The sequence below is a fragment of the Dermacentor andersoni genome, chromosome 1 (assembly GCF_023375885.2).
Source record: "Dermacentor andersoni chromosome 1, qqDerAnde1_hic_scaffold, whole genome shotgun sequence".
NCBI classification, from domain to species: Eukaryota; Metazoa; Arthropoda; class Arachnida; order Ixodida; family Ixodidae; genus Dermacentor; species Dermacentor andersoni.
In genome coordinates, this window is record NC_092814.1 from 347,168,977 (window position 1) to 347,190,011 (window position 21,035).

The window sequence follows — 21,035 nt, forward strand, 5'->3', positions numbered from 1 at the left end:
GAAATTACATTACATAGGCGGTGTCACATCGGTTTTAGTCTAGCCAATAACCGGGAACATCGCATATAACCGATATGTATATGCTGTGCGAATCTGATAAACCGAATCCGAGAAGCAGACTGTTTCTTCGCGCAAGCGCAGAAAATACGGAACGTGAAAAAGACAGCGCTCGCCGTGAAATTCGCCCTAGCGCCATGCGCTGTTTATCCGATTTCTTGCTGAAAATAATTAACTACGCAAGCAGAGCTATTCCAACCACTAAAAACTAGTTTGTCTTTATCAATCAGGGACCACTCTTCCACTCTAATAATACCAGTCTTTCTTAAGCGGGGTGGGCCTAGACCCTGTCTGAGAAGTGGTCCGAGAAGAGACCGTAGCCGTTGTACATCTGAACGTGAATTCGCTCGTTCTAAGCTGTGTTACGATCGACCAGCGGGGGCAGCGACTTTCGAGCCTGTCCTGCTTTAATGAGACGAATCGGCTTTCCTAAAGCTCACAATACGTCCCCTCGGTCAGACTAGCAGCGACACTAAGGCGAGACACGTTTGATGGTGAAGGATTTGACGGATGACGCTTGGCCGTCGACCACTACGCTGAGACCAATGAACTCCTGCGAAAATGTGTTCAACGCTTGTTCGTTACCGCCGCCGCTACCTCCCAGGCCGATCGACAGAAGAATCAGCTAATTGTCGGGCCATCCCAGCAGCCGAGGTGCGCCAATAGAGTCATGCGTGGCACCCAAGGTCGATCCAAATAGGTCGCGAAGCTTCGGGCGAAAAGCGGTTCAGTACAGATTGTCACCGACATCAGCAAGGGGGTTTATGGGCGCGGCGATTGAAGCGCGACTATGTTTGGAGGGAACAAACATTGGGAAAGAAAAAAGCGTTTTTTAATTCAAGCGAGACACAGTTAGATTCATTCAACGAAAATAAAATTCCTGGTCAATATTATATATTCGTGGCGAGTTAAGAAAATACAAGTTTATTCAATTTTATTACTATTAATAAATGCATTTGTTTCGGCGGCCATCGTTACAGGGGGCGTTGACGCCACTATCCCTCGCAGTGCAATGCACGTCTTGAAATGGGCAGAAAGGCGCACTCGTAAAGTTCACCTGTTGAAATACGCCCCCGTCACAGTTTGTGCTTTCTTGCTTGTCGAAGTTTGTCTGAATTTGGTGACGCGGGTAGCTTCATCGCTTCTTAATCTGTTCAGTCAAAAGTAGTGAGTTACGACCGCCAGATAATTGTGTAGTTGTTTTCGTGCGACTGCACCGGCCGACGAGCTTGGCGTCCGACGATAGGATCAGCACTCTACACCTAAAGCTTTCGTCGGCCTCCAAAGAAAGCATGTTCTGTGCAGGGGTGCGATTTCGACAACCGTACGGCTGGCTTTTCCTGCATCGCTTTCCGCGCTGAAAGCTCGAAACGCCCATCAAGTCGAATGGCGGGGCATTTGAATATATAGCTCCAAAAGCACGGCAACAAAACAAATTTCGCGCCTTCGAAAACAAAATGACGTCACTTCTGCTTTTAACAGACATGGCGTCACGTTATTTTTTCTTCCGCCGGAAGTGTTCCCACCACATACAAATGGCGCTAAGCCCCATGAACCGCCGATGGACCGCCATGTTTTGAACGTATGGGCTCCTATGGAAGCTTCGCTACCAGGTGTATTTACCTTGTGGCACCTGCTGTCTACGAAGGTCCCCACCTTTCTCGGGCAGGCCATTTAACCGGTTGCGCCTGTGGGGCATTTCTACCGTTCTGTTCCGCGAACGAAGGTGCCCGAATGATAGAGCGCACCTTCACCCTCAAGGCAGAGCCTTCGGCAGCTACGAACGCTTCGACTGGAGGATGGTGTGACCAGATCTTTCCCTGGACTTGGGATCAATGGAGACCAATGGAACTTAAGCGGACTTTTGGCAGCGTGCTTTGGTGTGCTAGTGTGTCCCAAAATGAAGTCCGAAAACATGTAGTATGGTCTGATGTGTCACTCATGCTACCAGAAAGACCTTCCACGCTCGAAACGAAAGCAGTGTCCCTGGTGTCCTGTGCTTATCTTTGCCGCATTTACTTCCGCTGCAATGACTTCTACAAAAATGAGCCGTGTTTCCATTTCCTGAAAAGCGAGAAAGCCAGCGTAATCTGAAAAACACCACGTAGCCATGCACTTGTGCGCACGTGATAGCCGCCTCATCAACCTGCCTCAATGGGAAAGCAAGGTGCACAAGACTTTAATCTGTTTAAAAATTAAATTATGGGGTTTTACGTGCCAAAACCACTTTCTGATTATGAGGCACGCCGTAGTGGAGGACTCCGTAAGTTTCGACCACCTGAGGTTCTTTAACGTGCACCTAAATCTAAGCACACGGGTGTTTTCGCATTTCGCCCCCATCGAAATGCGGCCGCCGTGGCCGGGATTCGATCCCGCGACCTCGTGCTCAGCAGCCCAACACCATAGCCACTGAACAACCACGGCGGTTGACTTTAATCTAACGTATTAGCACTGCATACGGAAGTACCATATTGCTGTTTTCAGTACGCAATGTCTTGCGTAATTATTAATGCGAAAGCATTATACGACCCTTGAGGCAGAAGAACAGGCGTTGTAGGCAACGAATGGCACCAAAAGACGTCAGCACCAGTGACGTCACCAGCGTCATGTGTGACGTCAGTAGAAATACAGAATTAACATTAGAACAATTATTGGTAAAGGGACTCAGGAGGGAGTCAAGCGAATTAAGGTGAAGTCAATGAAGGTGAAATAAACTGCACTGAGGTGCATTCAATCGGATTAAGGTGGTTTAAAGTGCATTAAAGTGGATTAACATTGGTAGAAAGTAGAGAAAGGTGGATTAGTGGTGGAATAAATTGAATTAGGGTGAATTAAGTTTGGTACAAATGAGAGCAACGTGGATTAAAGTGGATCAAGGCTGGTAATAATTTGAACAAGGTTGACTAGGGGGTATTCAGGTCGAGATGTGAAGGACACGTGACTACGTATGACGTCACCTATGAGGACGTAATTAATTAGAAAAGGCATAATGCTTTGACAGTAATAATCACGTTAGAATACTTAAGTCACTGCCAATTTCTTTCAACGAGGTTGATCAGATGAGTTTCGCAAGAGTCTCCTTGCGGTGGTGAAATGCGCCGTCGTCGTTGATCATCAATTGAAAATCAAACGGAGAGCACGTCGGAGCCCCGTTTTGCTTTCAAACGTAATGACCAAAGATTGCAAAATAAAAGTCACCTTGCGTCTGTGTCATTCGAATAGACCATGGCTTACACGCATGTTCCTTTTAACCTGCGATTCGTTATTTTTGGTTGTCTCTTGAGATTCTAACAGCTCCCCCTTGGATGCCAGCTGAGCCTTTGTACAGCTGCGGTGGCGCAAACTGACGCCATCCTGCAGCAAGGCAGCCTGTGGGGCAATTATATTTAAGCAGAGCTTCTCTTATGCACAAGAACGATGAAACATCGCAAGGAATACAGGTTGTAAGCATGATAACCGATATAATACACATCCCCTTTGAAACAGCCGTCAGACTGCTGCTTTCAAACTCAGTTCTAACCAGAGTTCGAGAGAAAGGCAAAGGAAAGACAGGGAGGTTGACCACAGGTTATCTTTGGTTGGCTACCCTGAACTGGGGGAGGGGCGAAGGGATACGATAGGTGAGAGACAGAGAGAGAGAGAGAGAACAGAAAAGAAAGATAATAATCCCAACAACATAAACAAACACATGTACACACGACACATACGAATAGTTTCTTTGTGTGGGCACTGTTACGCAGTCTGAGAAGGCGTTCCTTCTGTTACGTAGTGTCACCGTCGAATTCTACGTCACACAGTGTGCAGTCACAATGTGTCACAAAGTACCTCGTCATTTAAGTACAGCAGCAGCGCCTTCATAGCGGATGGCGCTGATGTTCGCGTAGGCCAGTTCCCAAGGGTGTTTTCTGTTATTGGGCGCTTGTCCAGTTTAACGGCCGCCGCGTTCTGGATGCGACCAAGCTGCGAGTGAGCGAACCGGGCCGTAGTGCCTTCGATATGTGGGAACACTTAGTCACACAACTTTGATGCATTAGTTGCCAAATTGAAATGCTTATGTGAAGGTTTATTTCAGAGCTCTACCCGTGTGTCGCGAAAGAAGAAAACTGGCATGATTTCCTGCCAGCCCAATGCTACACGTGCTATCGTAAAAGTTTCGAAAAAACAGGCGCGGCTTATCTACCTCGGCAACCACCTGCAAGTCGTAAACTGTCCACCTTGGCGTTTTCGGAACTGTTTCAACACAGACAAATCGTTATGATTGAAACTGGCAAAGACATGTTGATACCTTTTAGATGTTGTTCCTGCTGCCTTTCCGTGGCGTTTGCTTTCCGTGTAGGCCCGCAGACGCACCAGGGTAGCCCTTCCTCTGATGACACGCAGGCCGAGATTTTAAATATCAAAACTGTTGGTATCATTCTAACAGTGAATGCAAGATTAAATACTCGTGTAAGTTCGTTTCTGTGCACCGAAGAAACAAGCAGGAGTTCAGTAATATTCCGCATGACTCATATTGTCTGCCTCATGGCCAAACTACAGTTAAGACAAAGCTCCAGGAATTCGCCTTTTTAGAATCATTCGTTAATAATGCTTTCGAAAATGAAATAAAGGAGCTTCTGTGGTCAGGACGTTCAGAGACAACTGCAATAACTGAAAGTGGTAATAGAGAGCACTGGAAGTTTAACGCAGGACAACTAAGAAGAGCACCAAGTTCAGCTATACGCTTTACAAAACAGCAACGGCCAAGACGACATGTGAGCGTGTTTGTCAGTTCAGCCCCACCCTCAAGCAAGCTGGAAAAAATAAACTCGTATTGTTCAGTCGTCACCTGTTCTCTCGCAAAGATCAGCAGTTTTCTATAAGTATCCTCGGATCTTCGGGCAGACGTGCCAGTAGAATTACGACGATCACTCGCTCCGATGTCAGCACGCAGTTTCATCACCACTACCAATTCATTTCTTGCGTATGCGTCATGCCCACCCAGAAGTACTGAAAGGAGAGATTTTTTTGTTCAAGGCTATCTCTCCCGACGGCAATTGTCTGACCAATCGAGCTGCTATAGACGTACATGTTCCGAGTGCGTGTGTTATTAGAGTATTGAATACACCTTTCATCGACGGCGGAGTACTAGGAGCTCGCCGAAAATAGGGTTCAAAGTTATAAGCGAAGGCCTGAACACTCCGAACGTTAACTTTGTACGGACATTTCAGGCACAATGCAACGCGCACTACAACGGTGTAGTATCTACCACGAACCTCGCCTTGCAATTAATCGCATTAGTAGCCGCATGGCAATAGTAGAGAGGAAAGTAGCAACATGGGCGCCATACTGTCAGAAACAACTCGAGGAGCACAAGAGGAGCACAATATTAAGGAACACGAACTGTATTAGCAGCATAAATACACAACAGCATGAACAGCCAGTAATGCAATAAAAGAATAGGTTGACAGTTACAAAGCATAGCAAATTAAACAAAGATTTCGCAGATACAATTTAATTTAGGAGAAAGGACGTCAAAAGTTCGCTAAGCTCTTGTCACACACGTGGGAACTGGCAACGATGATCCAGCAGTGCGTACACATTCTCCGAGGATGAATGTTAGGGTGCTCCCTTAACGCCACCGTCCATTTCACTATGGTTGAGGCAGATTCGGAACGATATCTTTCCGTCTCGGAGGAAACCGTCATTCTGCAGCGAGGGAATAGCTATATGGAATTGGAGGTGAAAGTGCTGCAATGATTTATCATAACGGTCGCAGAAACAAGCCATGGCAAGGTAAGCCAACGAACGATACTCTCGCGTTACATTATCCCAAACGTTCACGCGCCAAAAAGGCGGCCAACACGTAGAGTTCATGAGTGTCCCGTTGAACTCGATCTCCACTGTGAGAGCAGGTGCAAAAATATCCCTGCACTTGAAGACGGCCACCGTAAAGTGCGCGTCTCTCATGTGCCACACCCTAATCTCGGCAAACTTCTTCCTCAATCCCTGATACTGAATGATTTCCTCACAGTTTTCCAGGGTCAGATCATACATCACGTTCCCAATTTTGCTAATACACGCGGCTGTGGTTGACAGCGCACTGGTTAAATGCCGACCGCCACCACGGAAAATCCTACAATGAGCAATGACACGGCTGGAATCAGACTCCGGAGAAGTTTGCCGCGAGGGTCCCAGGTCGGCTAAGTGTTCCAACTTTCGAAGTGTCAGCGCCTTTTCCGAGCGCAACGACAGCGACGAAGACGCGCTGGATTCCTCCGCCGGATTTTGCAGAGAAGTCAGCTGGTGTGACACTCACGATGACATTGTGGCTGCCATTTGAGCCATGTCACTTCAAATTGCGCTCGCATGCTCCGATCTCGCGAGTGATCGCAGCGAATCTGGTTTCCTGGCTTCTGACTTGTTCTGTAAGCTCATTCAACTGACTCTGCATCACTGGTATCAGGTGGTCGTGGATGAGATCGCCCAGCATCGCCTTCAGGTTTTTAATATCAGCGTTGACGTTTTCAAGGGTCAGTGCTGTAGGTTCCGACCACGGGCACTGAGTGATCGTTGAAGAAACACCGGCACTGCATCCGGCCGCGTAGTGGGTAGGCAGGTCTCTGTGCGGGACTCCCTCGCCGCATCGCAAACATTCCACGGTGTGAAATGTGCATTCGTTCTCGTAGTGTTCCAGCACACGGTCCATGGTGCCCGTGTACTCGCAGCCGTGCTGTTCGTTCCAGCAGTGCACCTTAATAGAAAATGGAATCAATCAATGAATAACAGAATTCAAAATTTTTGCACGACGAAATATTTTTGCTAAAGGCGCCTTGCATCACGGTCCCTAACATTTTGAGCGTACATTTGCTTGAAGTGCGGTGCGAACAAACGTATACGCGTAATTCTACTGGGATGTAATGCTCTGCATCATCCAAGCAGTATCTGTATCTCGCTAAACATTAAGAGGCAGCAAGCATGAACAGTAGGTTAGGGCGAATCACTTAATTGTGCTCCTAAATAGCAATACAGATACCTTAACACAAAAAGCAGGTTTTGTAAGCCAGAATCGAGGAAATGCCATACTTCAACTGTTCTTCCAGCTTCTAAGGCATCTACGGCGAGAACGGCATTGTTGTGCAGTGAAGACCACCATCTGCTTCTGGCTTGCTAGCTTGCTCGCAAAATAAATGCGCTCGCCCAGTACGGGCCAGATAGCTATTATAGGGGGGTTTATAGGGTAAAACACGGTGCGCGATAGCGGGTCAATAATAATGCCGTAAAGCAAGAATTTGAAGCAAAAGTAATTTCGCGACCAACGCTATTGTTAAGAAGAATCACTAGTGATTTTCTCTTTGCCATGTACCCAACTTTCACTTCTGGTGTTTTAGTACGAAGTTCAAGAGAAGGAAGAATAATGTTTAAAGAGAAAGGTGGTCATTGATCACTTCATGAAATGGACCGATTTCGCAATGCCACATGAAATGTCGCGCCGAAACGACAATGTGGAAACATCAGTGTGAGGTAGGACATATCAATTTAGTGCCTTTTTTTTGCATTTTCCTTTCTTGATCTATCACACTAAAAATGTAGAAATATTATTCAACACAATATTTCCCATGATGCTACCTTGAGCTAGTGTTGTTCTAGTACTAACTAGTGCTAACTAATATCATAGTACTAACTGAAACCTGGTTGCGTCCTGAAATTCTAGACCACGAACTTTTTCTTATTGCAAATAATTTATCTATCGCTGCGATCGCATTGGGCGACAAGGAGGAGGCGTACTGCTTGCGATCACGAAAAATCTCGCTTCACGGTGCATCCACGTCAACACCCCTTTAGAAACTGTCTGGGCATGCGTCGCTCTAAATCATAAAAAAGTTATTATTGGGGTCTGTCATCGGCCCCCTACCTATACACAGAACTTCGTAAATGAATTACACGATGTTAACATCGTTTCATCCCGTTACCCAAACTGCCCATTACTTTTGCTTGGTGATTTTAATATGCCAAACATAACCTGGTCTAATACTGTCCCCACGATACACCCACCTTCCACGCTAGCTAAAGACTTTTTAGAAATGGGCTCAGTTTTTTCTCTCGAACAGCTTGTAACTGAACCGACTAGAACCACAGACTCTGCTGCTAATACCCTTGACCTTGTTCTCGCTTCACAGCCGGACCTAGTTTCCAACATCACTCACGTTCCAGGAATGAGCGACCACTCTTTACTCTTTTTCACTTAAATCTCGCACAACCTAAATATGCCAAAAGAACTGTAACCGTCCGTAATTAGAATAAAGCAGCCTTTGACGCGATTAATAGGGAATTATGTTCATTCCTTGATGTTTTCCTCCATGATTTCGACAGTCGTACAGTAGAAACTAACTGGGCAATCTTCGTAGAAAAAGTTACTTACTTAACCAACAAGTACATTCCCATTCGCATCGTAACTAGCAAGCCAGACGTTCCCTGGTATAATGTTCATATAAGACGCTTATCAAATAAAAAGAACCGATTGTACAGGTCGGCAAAGTTTTCCTCGAGTGAAGCTCGTTGGAGTGCCTACCGATTGGCTTCAGGCGAATATGTATCAGCGCTAAGAAACGCCAGAAACAATTTTTTATGTCACACGCTGCCGTCCATGTTAACAAATGATACCAAGAAATTCTGGCGCGTTATTAACCAAAAAGATGACACCATAACTCTTGTAGATAACTCTGAGAATGCCATACCCTGTGATTATATCGCGTCCGTCCTCAATGAAACATTTATCCAAAACTTTTCTGTAACCTGCAATGTTTCCCCACCCACTGCACCTTGTTATGATTACCAGGCTATGTTTCCAATTACAATTGAACCCTGTGGCATAGAAACCGTGAATAAATCATTGCGTCTCTCCTCTGCTCCTGGCCATGACCTAATTTCCGTGAAATTGTTGCGCAGCACTGTTGTTTATTCATCTATTTTACTAGCAAAACTTTTTCAACAGTCGCTTGACACAGGATACCTGCCCCTTGATTGGAAAGTCAGTAAGGCGATTCCACTTTATAAATCAGGTGACAAGCATTCTCCTCGCAATTATCGGCCTATTTCACTAACCAGTATACCATGCAAAATATTAGAACATATCCTATATGCACAGCTTGCTAACTTTCTTGAGTCAAACTCATTTTTTTCAAGTTCACAGCATGGCTTTCGAAAAACATTCTTGTGAAACGCAGCTGGCTTCCTTCATACATAGGCTACACCTAATTCTTGATACTCGTTCAATGGCATATTGCATTTTCCCAGACTATTCCAAAGCTTTCGATAAAGTGTGTCACAAACTGCTATTTCACAAACTACAGCTCATGAACAGTGACCCCAAACTTCTTGCTTGGATTGAGTGTTTCCTTAAAAACCGTTCGCAATGCGTGTCAGCTAATAACCTTAACTCTCACTCAAACCCTGTCCATTCCGGCGTCCCACAAGGCTCCGTCCTCGGGCCTCTTCTTTTTCTAATCTACATCAACGATTTGCCTTCTGTTTCCTCTCATATCCATTTATTTGCGGATGAGTGCGTAACATTCAGAGAAATAACAAGCCGTGAAGATGTAACCGCTCTTCGGTCTGACCTGAACGCTATTTCATTGTGGTGTAAAACATGTCTAATGGAACTTAATATCACAAAATGTAAATCTCTTCGCGTATCCAGAACTTGCAACAGTATCCCCACTTATTCCTTAGATCATGTCCTCTTAGAATCGGTAGGCTCATACAAGTACCTTGGTGTACATACTTGGTCTGCACATACTGTACTTGGTCTGCACATACCACATACATAATTAACAATGCTAATCGTATGCTTGGTTACATCCGCCGCAACTTTTCTAAAGCGCCCTCATCCCTCAAACAGCTGTTGTACAAAACGTTAATACGTCCGAAACTAGAGTACGCCGCATTCATCTGAGACCCTCATCATGAAAACCTAATACATTCACTAGAAATGGTCCAAAATAACTCTGTTCGCTTCATTCTTTCCAACTATAACAGGACCGCTAGCATATCTTCAATGAAATCAAGCCTTAATCTACCATCCCTAGCCTCACGTCGCAAAGCGTTTCGTATCTGTCTGTTCCGAAAGATGTTTCATCATCCACACTTGCGTAGCGAATTAATCCCTCCCCCACGTCACCTATCATCGCGATTAGATCATGCCTACAAGGTCGGTGTGCCGTTTTGTAGAACGAACGCTTTCTTTCAGTCATTTATACCTCGTACAGCAGCAGAGTAGAATCACCTTCCCGCACTGACAGCCACCATCACAGATTACCAGCTTTTCAAGAACGCCTTCGCTAATATTGTACGAGTAGACACACCTGTTAACTTTTTATTGCAATACTCCTATTCCTTGTATCACATTTCCTATTTTTTTTTCTTGTTTTGTATGCCTCTAACCACTCCCCTCTCCAATGGCAATGGCCCTGAGGGTACATGAAATAAATAAATAAATAGTGCGTGAGTTTTGATACACATAGAAAATAAAATTTAGCCAGGATAAATTAAAATATTAAAATTCGCCAGTAGTAAATCGGGCACTCTTGTCGTTACGTATGCAGGTAAGAAGTAGCGCAACAAATGCTAATGTGGAAGTCCGCTCCTCCCCCCGCCCCCCCCAAAAAATGAAGGTCAAAATTGTTTTCTTCCTGCTCACCTTCAAGGTATTAGCGATCCTTGTAGGCAATTTATAACCGAAGCACTCCGCTTCTTCGAATTGCGCTTGATCCAATGGACACTGGCCAACACCCCCTTCGAGACTGGCTGTGTGGCAGGATTGGCATAGAGCGTGCGAGCATGGCAGCAGCAGCATCCATTTCGGGATCATGCGGCAGAGGCTGCATACACGTGAATTCGGCACCTCGTCGACGAACCGCGTCGGTCGCCAGTTGACGCCGGCGACGACGTGGTCCCGGAAGCGGTGTACCCGTCCCTGTCCGTGATCCGTCATGGTGGTGTCTTCAGGCACGAATACTACACTCGCACAAGAGCGCGGTGGCTTTTTCTACCAAAATTATCGCTTCCGAGTGGTCTCATACACTTTGGCCAAATCAGCAACAGGGACAGATAAAATGAGCACTGTACCCAATATCACGCACAATCCCGAGCATTTTTTTTTTTTTTTTTGCATCTTAATCTTTGCCACGTGGCGAGGAACAAGTGCTGCGTCATCGTCGCCGACAGCGGTTCCAGGTATCTACCGCGGATTGCGCAGCAATGGGTGCATATAGATTGTGCTTGTTTTCCCATCATCATTTACCGCCATCCCGCTAATCGATATGGCGAAGAAACTCAGACATGACTAGAAAAGTACGGATCTCTTATCGTCAGCGAACATATTTCACGTTGTAAAGAAAGCTTCCACATGTAAACTGGTATCAAAGAAAGGCAAAAGCAAACGTACGAATAGCATGTTTAAACAATGCAGATGTCTTTATCGTGGAACGAAACGAAATTTAGAAGTTTAACCCGACGGGCAAATCATTCATTGCAATATCAACGTTCAGCGAAACGCTTCAACTCATAAAACGCTGTTCTTACTGTACGTGGTTACGACGTATTGGCGCAATACATTACGGAAGGATGCTCCGGCTGTGTGGAGGGAACAGCGCCCTGACAGCTGCCAGGCGTCTCATAACGCACGTGCGATGAAGAGCAGCGCTAGATGGCGTTGCGCGTGTCGAAACCCGATTCTGTACGAAGTGAGACCGACGATAAACCATCAACGTTATTCAGCGCCGTGTTATTATTCTAAGCCAGCTTCCATCATTTCTAATATCTATAATACATAATCTGTAATGTCATACCGGTGTGAAAAAGCCTGGCGAAATATGTATAACATTCTGCATTTACATATAAAATTGATGCTGATAATAAGAACTGTGGCAATCAGTGGGCGGGAAATTAATGTAAATGCAAGCTTGTGTTACTGCTTAACATACTGATGTCACATAATGTTAACAGCTGTTGCGTTACGCTATGTAGGTGTCATATGCTGATGCCAGATGCATGGGACGGCATTGCTTGTGTTGAAGCAATGCACGGAAATTAATTAGGTTGACTTCCTTTCCTGGGTGGACCTCAACCATCGTCCCGGCTGGACATATCACTACATCGATACCCGAGCCGTCTTTCCGCATACTCAATAACCAAGATGATGCTGGCGTGTTACGGAGCAAGTGAACGTGCAAGGAAGGCTTTACGCAATGCAACGCTTGACGCTTAGCGCGCGTACCCCGTACGCAATATCCGGACTATTTGCACCATTTCATGAACGGGTTGATGAATGTCCTTTAGCAGAAATGTCATTTGGCATTTGCGGCCGCACTTCAGACACAAGTGGCGCTCATAACGACACTCAGACGCGAGCGAATGCCGGGTTACTCGAGCACAACAGCTTTAAGATTCGCCGATTCCGCTAAGTGGCAGAGCACATCAAGAAATATGTGGCTGAGGCTGCGGCCGTGGCCTGCAGCTTCACAGGCGGCTCGACCCATCACATGGGAAGCCCACTCAGGCCCTGTCGCCGTTCTGTAATATGTGCCCCAGTTTTGTATTCGGGTTCTTCTGCCATTGCCTGAAACCACTCTGCGTCGCCATTTCACGGTAAGGCTACAGGAAGTTCTTTGGCATTGTTAAAGACCGATTCTCTTCGATAGTTCTTTTGTGATTGTTATTCCCATGAACGAGAGACGCAGCGGGGCATGGCGGCCATAAAGCCATAAGCAGCTGCTGCCCATTTGTAACGTTGAATTTCATTTCACATTCTTTTTTTTTTTTTATTATGCGCAACAATGAGTGGTGATGCCCGCGATAACAGCGACGCGGCCGCGTCTGTGAGGCACGTTCGAAACAATGACGAAGTTCGAAAATAAAATGGTTCATTTCTGCATCTAGCACACAACACAAGACAGACAAGGACAGAGTGAAAACCGACTTGTGCGCTAGATGCAGAAATGGAACACCAATGTGCCCAAATATACGTTAGTTCAAGTAAAATAGTTCGTTAAGAAATGTTACCTATGAACTCATGCGGTTCGGAGCAGAGGGCTTTGTGTTGATTTATTCGAGAAGTTTGTGCGATGCGGCTTTCGAAGAAGCATGGTGCGTCAGTTCTGCAAATAAAATATGGCTACATTTAAAGCTGCACACGTGCACTATTTGCAGTATGGCAATTACGCGCTCTGTCACCCTCTGTGCCAGGCAATGTGCACTCGTGCGTTGTTAGCTGTTTTGCACTTTGCTGAAGATCCGTGTTTTCACGTCTTAATTGTATATGGATTCCTTGCCGCAGAAAGTTTGTTTCTCAGTATTTATTGCAGCGCTTCCTTGACAGCCATACTTTTTGATGACATACATTAACACCACACTCTAAATGCAAATAACTCCCAGGTAGGAGTATATTGCTTGTCCTCTATCACTGTAAATGAAAATGAACCCACCTTGGAGTTTTTAACAGGTTATGTGCCCTAAAACCCCCCCTCGTCGAATATTTCCTCCGATGTATGGGAGCAAAACAGCGCCATTCCCTCGTTTCACTCCGTTAGCTAGCTGTGGGAGTATTAAGGCGACATGACGCGATTTTACTGCGCTTTAAAATCGGAAAAAAATCGGAAATTTAAAATCTGTGAAAACTCCAAGAGGGAGTTTTGAAAAACTCCCTTCCGCCGAAACAGGTTGGTCACATGGCGTTTCCCATGAGGCTGTGCGCCTCGCCAGTGACCGGGCGCGTTCGGCGGAGCCGGCAGTGCTCATGGCTCACGGTTTGTTTACATCTGTGAAGTGTCGTTCCGTGACAGCGTTTCGTCAATTTGTTTCCCCTATTTCCTTCAAGAAAATGTTATAGGCGTGCCTGAAGCTCACTGTATGTCAGCTTCAAGTACGTTAGTTCTGATCACCTGCTAGCAACGATGAATGCAAGAGCAACGTTTTCAAGTGCGGAAAAAGGCTTAGGTATACCTCGAAGCTAGCTGCTCACTTGCTCGTGGTGTCGGCTCAGGTTCTGACTGTTTTCGTGCTGCGTGACCGTGGCTTGTGTGCTTCAGCACGTGAAATGCGACTTTTATGTCATTTTGGGTACATGCTGACAACGTCTGGTGTATATAATGTTTGAAAGGACCGCTTAGCTTTGAAAGGACCGTTCCCTCGCGTAGCTTGCGCAAAAGAACCAATCGCCACCGAGAAGATTCAATCCAGATCGGGCTTGATCACCACATAAAGTGCACCATGTGACACCCGTATTACCTGCATTTCGCAGTTTCTTTCCGTTTTCATGTATCTGCCAATTATCTTACAATCTTGTTGCAATAAATTCTTGTCAGCTATTTTCATGTTCTCGGCTGTCCAGCAAGCTGATTGATATTGAAGGACCATGACACATTTTTAGGATACTCCTTTTGGCGGGAATTATCAGAGGTACAATATCACAAACGATAAAGTTCCACTTCCTCACCAACAGCTCGCATGAGTGTTGAGCAAAGTAACAGCTTGAAACATAACGAATATGAATTTAAATAACACAACCATTAAGTGAAATATCACGCTTGTGCGCTCGTCGTCGCAAGATATGTCGAGAGATCACGTGTGTTGAAACATGTGCCAGGAAGCGGAAGTGTTGAAAATTCAATTTTGCATTTTCATCAAGATGACAAAGCGTGACGTGGCGCTGGAGACGCCTTCGAATAATAGTAATTTCTGGCTCTTGGCAGCTCCATTGCGACGTTACACCTTAAAAATTAAGAGAGCGGTAGCGCACAAAAGCCCGCGCAATGTATCTGCAATTTCGCAAACATAGCGTGGCTAGAACTAGCCACCCTAATTTTAGTGGCAGCCCAAGATAACCGCCATGTCAGCTTGTTCATTGGCCGAAGGAATATGACGTGAGGAGCGTCATAGGAAGGGCCTTTTCGTAAACGTCAACTCAATCGGGGCGTGTGAACACTAAATAGTAGATTTCAAATCGAATATCAAGTCGAATAAAGAAAGCGGAATATCGAATCTAGTATCAGAAAATGTTTCACAAAATTTAAAACTTCCAAATATTAGGCAAGAAAATACGGCGCTGCACATACAAGAAAGACTCCTAGCAGTGCGTAACAAGAATTCAGCGAGCAATCAGTAACTAGGGTACATATAAATGGAAAGATAAAAGATGAAAGAGAATACCAAATTAGTATGCCAGCGCTGTTACAGCTCAGTTCCAGTGTATAAAGGTCCGGAAAATTTTTTGTCTTGCGATACCAATTATAGAGACAGTGCAGGCGCATTTCCACGGCCGTCGTCGGCGTCGTTGTGATGTTACGTACAAAGTTCAAGTGCGATAGCAACGTGGCCGCGCGCCGTATACACTGCAGTGCGGGCGGTAGGTGTTCTACCCAGGATGCGGCTACGTTCGCGCGGCCCCCATCTTGAAAGCAATCTGCGATGGGTACGGAGTCTAGGTGCACCGAGGGCTGATATCTTCGTGTGAACTGTGTTCTCACCGCTTACTTCGCGTTGAAGCGAGAGGTAGCGCTAAGGTCAATTCGCTCGCTACCGCTCTTCCTCAAGATAGCTTTTTGGCAGCGATTGTCCGTGGTCATCGAGTGAGATGCGTTTGTTTGCCTGAGCGCACGTGGCACCACGTTTGTTAATTTTAGTTACCAAGGGTTAGTAAGGGCTAGTAAGGTCAATCATTACAAGTTTATAGGGCCGGTAAAACTGCTATCCTTGCTTCGCATAGCTGTCTAATAATTTGCCGTCGCAATCGTTCCTTCGCATTTCAGGCGAAACTGCGACATTTTTTTATTCATAATATTTCTGTTCAATAGAATCAACTGCTTTTTTTTTTCGCCCTCTGAAACTAATCACTTACTGACGTTCTGTAGTATTGTAACCAATGAAGTACTCAGAGTAATAGTGCACCTGTGTTTTGCGGCAATCATTTATTATTGCCTAGAAAGTTTTGGTTTCCAGTTTTACTCCAAGTTACAGGACTATCCCTACATGGCGGCAGGTAGGCCACCGTAAGGCAAATCTGCGCGACTGACGAAAGAACTGCGCACCACTTCAATCGATCAGCGCTACCCGCGTGGCCGGCGCCGAGGGTAACGCCCTGTGTGCCGGAAACGAAGTCAAACGCCCGCTTGGGCGGCACTGCGCGGGTCTCTACACCGAACATATCGAATATTCGAAAAATCTAACGGTAGATATTCGATTCGGTGACATTCGAGTATTCACGCACCCCTACAATTCGACGTTGCATGACGTTGCGCCGAGTCACCACTGAACAGATTTTCCTCCACAATTTTTGGTGCGACGAGCCGCGCGAATTATGCTAATGAGTGGCCATATGAAGTGCCGGCCAAGAGGCGTGTGTATCGCCGCTTTTTCCCTGTCGTTTGGGGCCATGAAAAATATTTTTGAACATTATACGGCTAGTAGGTCGAAAAATTCTGGGTGAGGTTGCGAAGCCCCTTTGTCAGTACAGGGCGAGAATGCTCAGTGTAAGCCCATTGTGTGTGTGGTTGATATCTGCCATCCGGAGTACACCCGTGGGATGGGATAAAGCAACGGACCACGGGAGCTCGTGCCAGGTTAAACCTCCCTTTTCCTCTATTTATGCCAGACTGCATAGACGCGCCTTCTAGCGGCGTGGCGCCTGATGTCGAGAATGTAGCCAAAGTGGCACTGCGCATGCGCATTCCACCATATCTGCCAGCGTGTCATGTTGCTTTCCCCGGCGAGGTTACGTTACTCGTGACCGGGGTGCCACTTGTTCTGCTCTGTCACATCATCGCGGCTGTTTCGTGGAGTGGTTGCGGCATGAACTGGCTCGCGCGGCCTACTACCTTCTCTCGCGCCTTTTGATGAATCACGCACAATGCATTGCTTCTTATTGGGGCGTTATATTGTTGAAAATGTTTCCAATAGTAATTTTGCTGCCGCGCATTGAAGCATATGGTTTTCAATCGGTATACTTTGTCGCGCAGAGGGAGTGCGACCTAGTGTCAACATTATAGTATCTGAAAGTAACAGTAGCACGTCACCTTGCCCTAGGAATCCTCAAGAGACAAACCTGCCTGTTGGCTTCTTCGTCAATTACGGAACGTAATCCCCTCCTGAGGGGGAAAATAGCAGCGTGCGTCATATTACTGCCCTTTTCTTACATTTTGGTACGTGTCAGTGTTCCGACAGTGGTCTGGGGAGGCCAGCAAGGGCATTACTTGCTCTCTTCTTCGTTGAACAGTTTTTTAGAAGTAATGTCTGTACGGTTCCTTCGTTTCGAAACCTTTGAATGGTACACACGGGCACCTTTCATACTCCGTCGCACTCTATTTGGGCGACAAACAATGTCGACTGCAAAACCTTTCTTGATTACGCGGCAGCGAATGTCGGAACCGTTTCCGATTGTATAACGCCGCCGTAGAAAGCAAAGTAGTGTATTCTGCACGAGTCATCATGCAAAAGGTGCCAGTGGAGGCTGTCAGCCGGGACATTCGAAGGAATCGAATGCGAGCCAGCTCTGCCGCAGCCGCTCACCGAAACAACGGCGCAGATGTGGCGGAGCAAAGAAAGCGGCACCTTGTTGACGTTTAGCCGACGAGCACCGCAACTTCTTCAGGAAAAGCAAGCGACACGCCGTCGGACATGTTGGGACGCACATGCGCACCGCTGCTCACCACAGTATGCGTGTCTTGCGCTGGAGTTTGAGGTATAGTGGCGGCGCCTGGTGGCGGCGAGAAACGTTAGCTGGGTAGTACCAGCTTGGGTAGTATTAAGCTCTGACTGTGGCGAAGCACGTTTCTAAGCCGAGTTTTGCGTCGATTTGCACTTTTTTCCGCCCTGTTGCGAGTGCGAAAAGGCTCGTCACTTCTCGCAGACCACGCTGCGAGCTGGCCGCAGCCTATAGGTTAACAAAAACTGACTCTCCGTGTGCCGTGGGACGTAATGCTGGAAGCAGAAGGAATCGGTGACGCCGATCCGGAGAGACCTAGCTCAGCCTCGAAAAAGCGTCACCGTCGTTACTGCTGCGTCGCGGGCTGCCATGAACAAGGCCTGAATCCCAACGTCAGATTCTACCGTTTTCCTTCAAGGCCTCACGCAGCGGAGCGTCGGGCGCGCTGGATAACTGCAGTTAGTCGCGCTGGGTAAGCGAAACTACGCGCCGTGCTGACTGCTTCGCCTGTCTTGAAGCTTGTTTGATTATCTTCGCTGCTAAAATTCGGTCTTTTGCACCTACAGTCCCGACGGCAAACCGTGGGAACCAGCGCCAAACACCATTATATGCAGTCGCCACTTTGTGGGCAACGAGAAAAGCAATTCGGCCAGTCACCAAGCGTATGTGCCTACAGTCTTCCCCGCGGCCTACAACAGGCCTCTTCTGCCTGACTCTTCAAGTCACATGGAACGGTTTCAAAGGTTAAGAGGGCCATTTTTGTTATTACCGTGTGGATGGGATCGTCGGCTGCTGCTGCCGTTGTGCTCTGTACAACTTTCGGTGTGACGCTTCTCTGCGACTCCTGTTATTCGTCTGCTGCGGTTAGGCGTCACATTTAGAACTTCAATTGAATTTTTTTCTCTGGTCTTTCCGAACTTTTAGGTGGCAAAAAAGGGGCCTGAAGCCGAGTTTCTGCGCTCCTGGGAGCAACGTTCCAGACATGCAAACTGCATTTGAGGAAACCTTCGACGCGAGAAGCGAAAATGTAAGCTGAAAGTTTTCCTCCGCAGAACTGCTCGCCTTGGTGGTGTGCAATTATTGCGTTTTTTGAACATTATCACTTCCTTCACATTACAAACCTGTAGCTATTGATGTCTTTACATTTTCGCACCTTTAACTTACCATGCAGCCATCAACCCACACTGAACACCAGAAGCCTGCAGAGTGTTCCGACTACACTGGAGCTCTTGCTGACCAGACAAGAGCAGACATACATGGAGGATTTTCCCCCAGCATCAACTTGCGATGATGAAGGCTGTCCCAGACCTCTAAAAGAGGATTTGACTTCTGCAGGTACCTTGCGACTTGAAACATCAGCCCAAACTGATGACCAGCAGATGGTTACACGCGCGGTTGGACCACACACAAGGGCTTGCTAGTTTGCTGGATATGAAAGCATTGCAAGTGCCCCTGATGCATGACGAAGTTTGTGTGGAGTGGACAGGAATACGTTTTATTTATTGCTTAGTCTTTTGCCAGCTGTCAGGGAAACAACAACTGATGTAACGATTGAAAACAAACTTCTCATGTTTCTCATGAAAGTGAAACTAGGAGTATCTTTTGCGGCCATTGGTGTCATGTTTGGGGTGCATGAAAGTAACTGCCTGCCGTATCTTTTATACAGTTCTGAACACATTAGAGAGTTTTAGAATAGGGGCCCCAATAGTTTGGGGCCCCAAACAGCTTTGCGGGTGTTAGCGTTGGGGCACGTAGGAGTGAAGAGTTTTAGAATAGGGTTTTACGTTTGCGGATAGCGTCTTGCGCTGACAGCGCCACTATACGGCGTCAAAGAAAAGCTATTAGAAATAATTAAATAAAATATACTATTTTATGATAGGAATAATAATTTTGACTTGCGTGTATTTGCGTTTAATTACAATTTAGAGGTTATTCTGTAAGCAGCAAATAATTAGTTGGGCTTAGTTTTGAGCAAACCAACTTTACTAGCCTTCACCAGCCAAGCTTAGCCGTGTTAGGCTTACGAGCCATAAAATCCACCATCGAATTCAAAATCAGCGGCGTCTAATGAGTCAATCTTCATAACACACGCTAGTTGGGAGAAAGCGATAACCGCAGTCACTTCTCCTAGCTTGCGAACTTCACGCGTTACCGCGAATCGAACCCAGTTTTGTGCTAGGTTAGAGCCGTCGCTTCGATGGGTGCCGCCATGTTTGCCGACGCAAAGCTTTTGGGGACGCTATTTGGGCCCCCGCTAAATCGGTGAAATAGCGTTCCCAACGCAAAACCCAAACGCAGTTTGCGTCGTGCGCATGCGCAGTGGCTCCGACGCTATTTCTTTGGGGCCCCAAAACGTTTGGGGCCCCTATTCTAAAACTCTCTATTGGCAGAAGTAACAAAAGATTGGATTTATAAGCCCCCTATTGAAGATATCATACTTTCACAGCCTGAAGGTTTCAAGAAAAATTATCCATAGTGCACTTTGATGACTGACTGCACTGAAGTTAAAACCGAAACGCCATCCGAAGGCAGGCAGCAGCACATGCTGTTTTCTTCATGCAAGAGCTGCTACGTACTAGAATTTTTAGTTGGAATTATCCCAAATGGAATTATTGTTTTTGCATCTGAGCCTTTCGGTGGACGGTGCTCCGATACACATATCACTCTTGATTCTGGTTTTCTTCACATCGTTGCACCAGGAGACATGATCTTGGCTGACAAAGGTTTCCCTGGTATCCGTACACCTTCCTCACAAAGTTCCTTACTCAGAAAGCAGTAGTCATGATCATGCCGCCTTTTTCAGCTGAAAGTGGCGTCCCATTTTCTCCTGAAGAAATGGAGCGAACCTACAACATTGCATCTGTGCGCGTTCGCGTTGAAAGGGTGATTCAAAGAATTAAGAGTACGGCGTCCTGAAACATGACATCCCAATTTCACTTATTTCGTCTATGAAGGAGGTTTTCCATGTGTGCTGTGTTTTGGCAAATCTTCAACCTCACATAATTGCAATGACATAAGCACAATGACAAGAATGACCCCTTTTAATTTGGAGTACACTAGGTGTGGTCTGTTTCCCTGGGTGCGTCAATGTACGAGACTTACGAGCTGCTCATATGCTGTGAAAGATGCTGACGTGGGAGGCTGTGGATAAATTTTGACCATCTGTGGTTCTTTAATCTGCACTGATATTAAACCACAGACGGATTTTCTTGCACTTTGTCTTCATTAAAATGTACCCACTGCAGCAGGGATTCTGTCCCAAGGTCTTCCAAATGAAAAAAGATGCCTTAAGAGATAGTGTCCA

The 21,035-nt window shown here is 46.3% G+C and overlaps 1 long non-coding RNA gene across 1 annotated transcript; it reads right to left on the reverse strand.

Annotated features, from left to right (window-relative positions):
- Positions 1 to 5,422: 5,422 nt before the first annotated feature.
- Positions 5,423 to 11,295, reverse strand: LOC126516558 (uncharacterized). Its single transcript, XR_011892330.1, has 2 exons — positions 10,733 to 11,295; positions 5,423 to 6,787 (listed from the first exon to the last, which is right to left on the reverse strand). It is a non-coding gene; the product is annotated as an uncharacterized lncRNA (long non-coding RNA).
- Between the last annotated feature and the right edge of the window lie 9,740 nt (positions 11,296 to 21,035).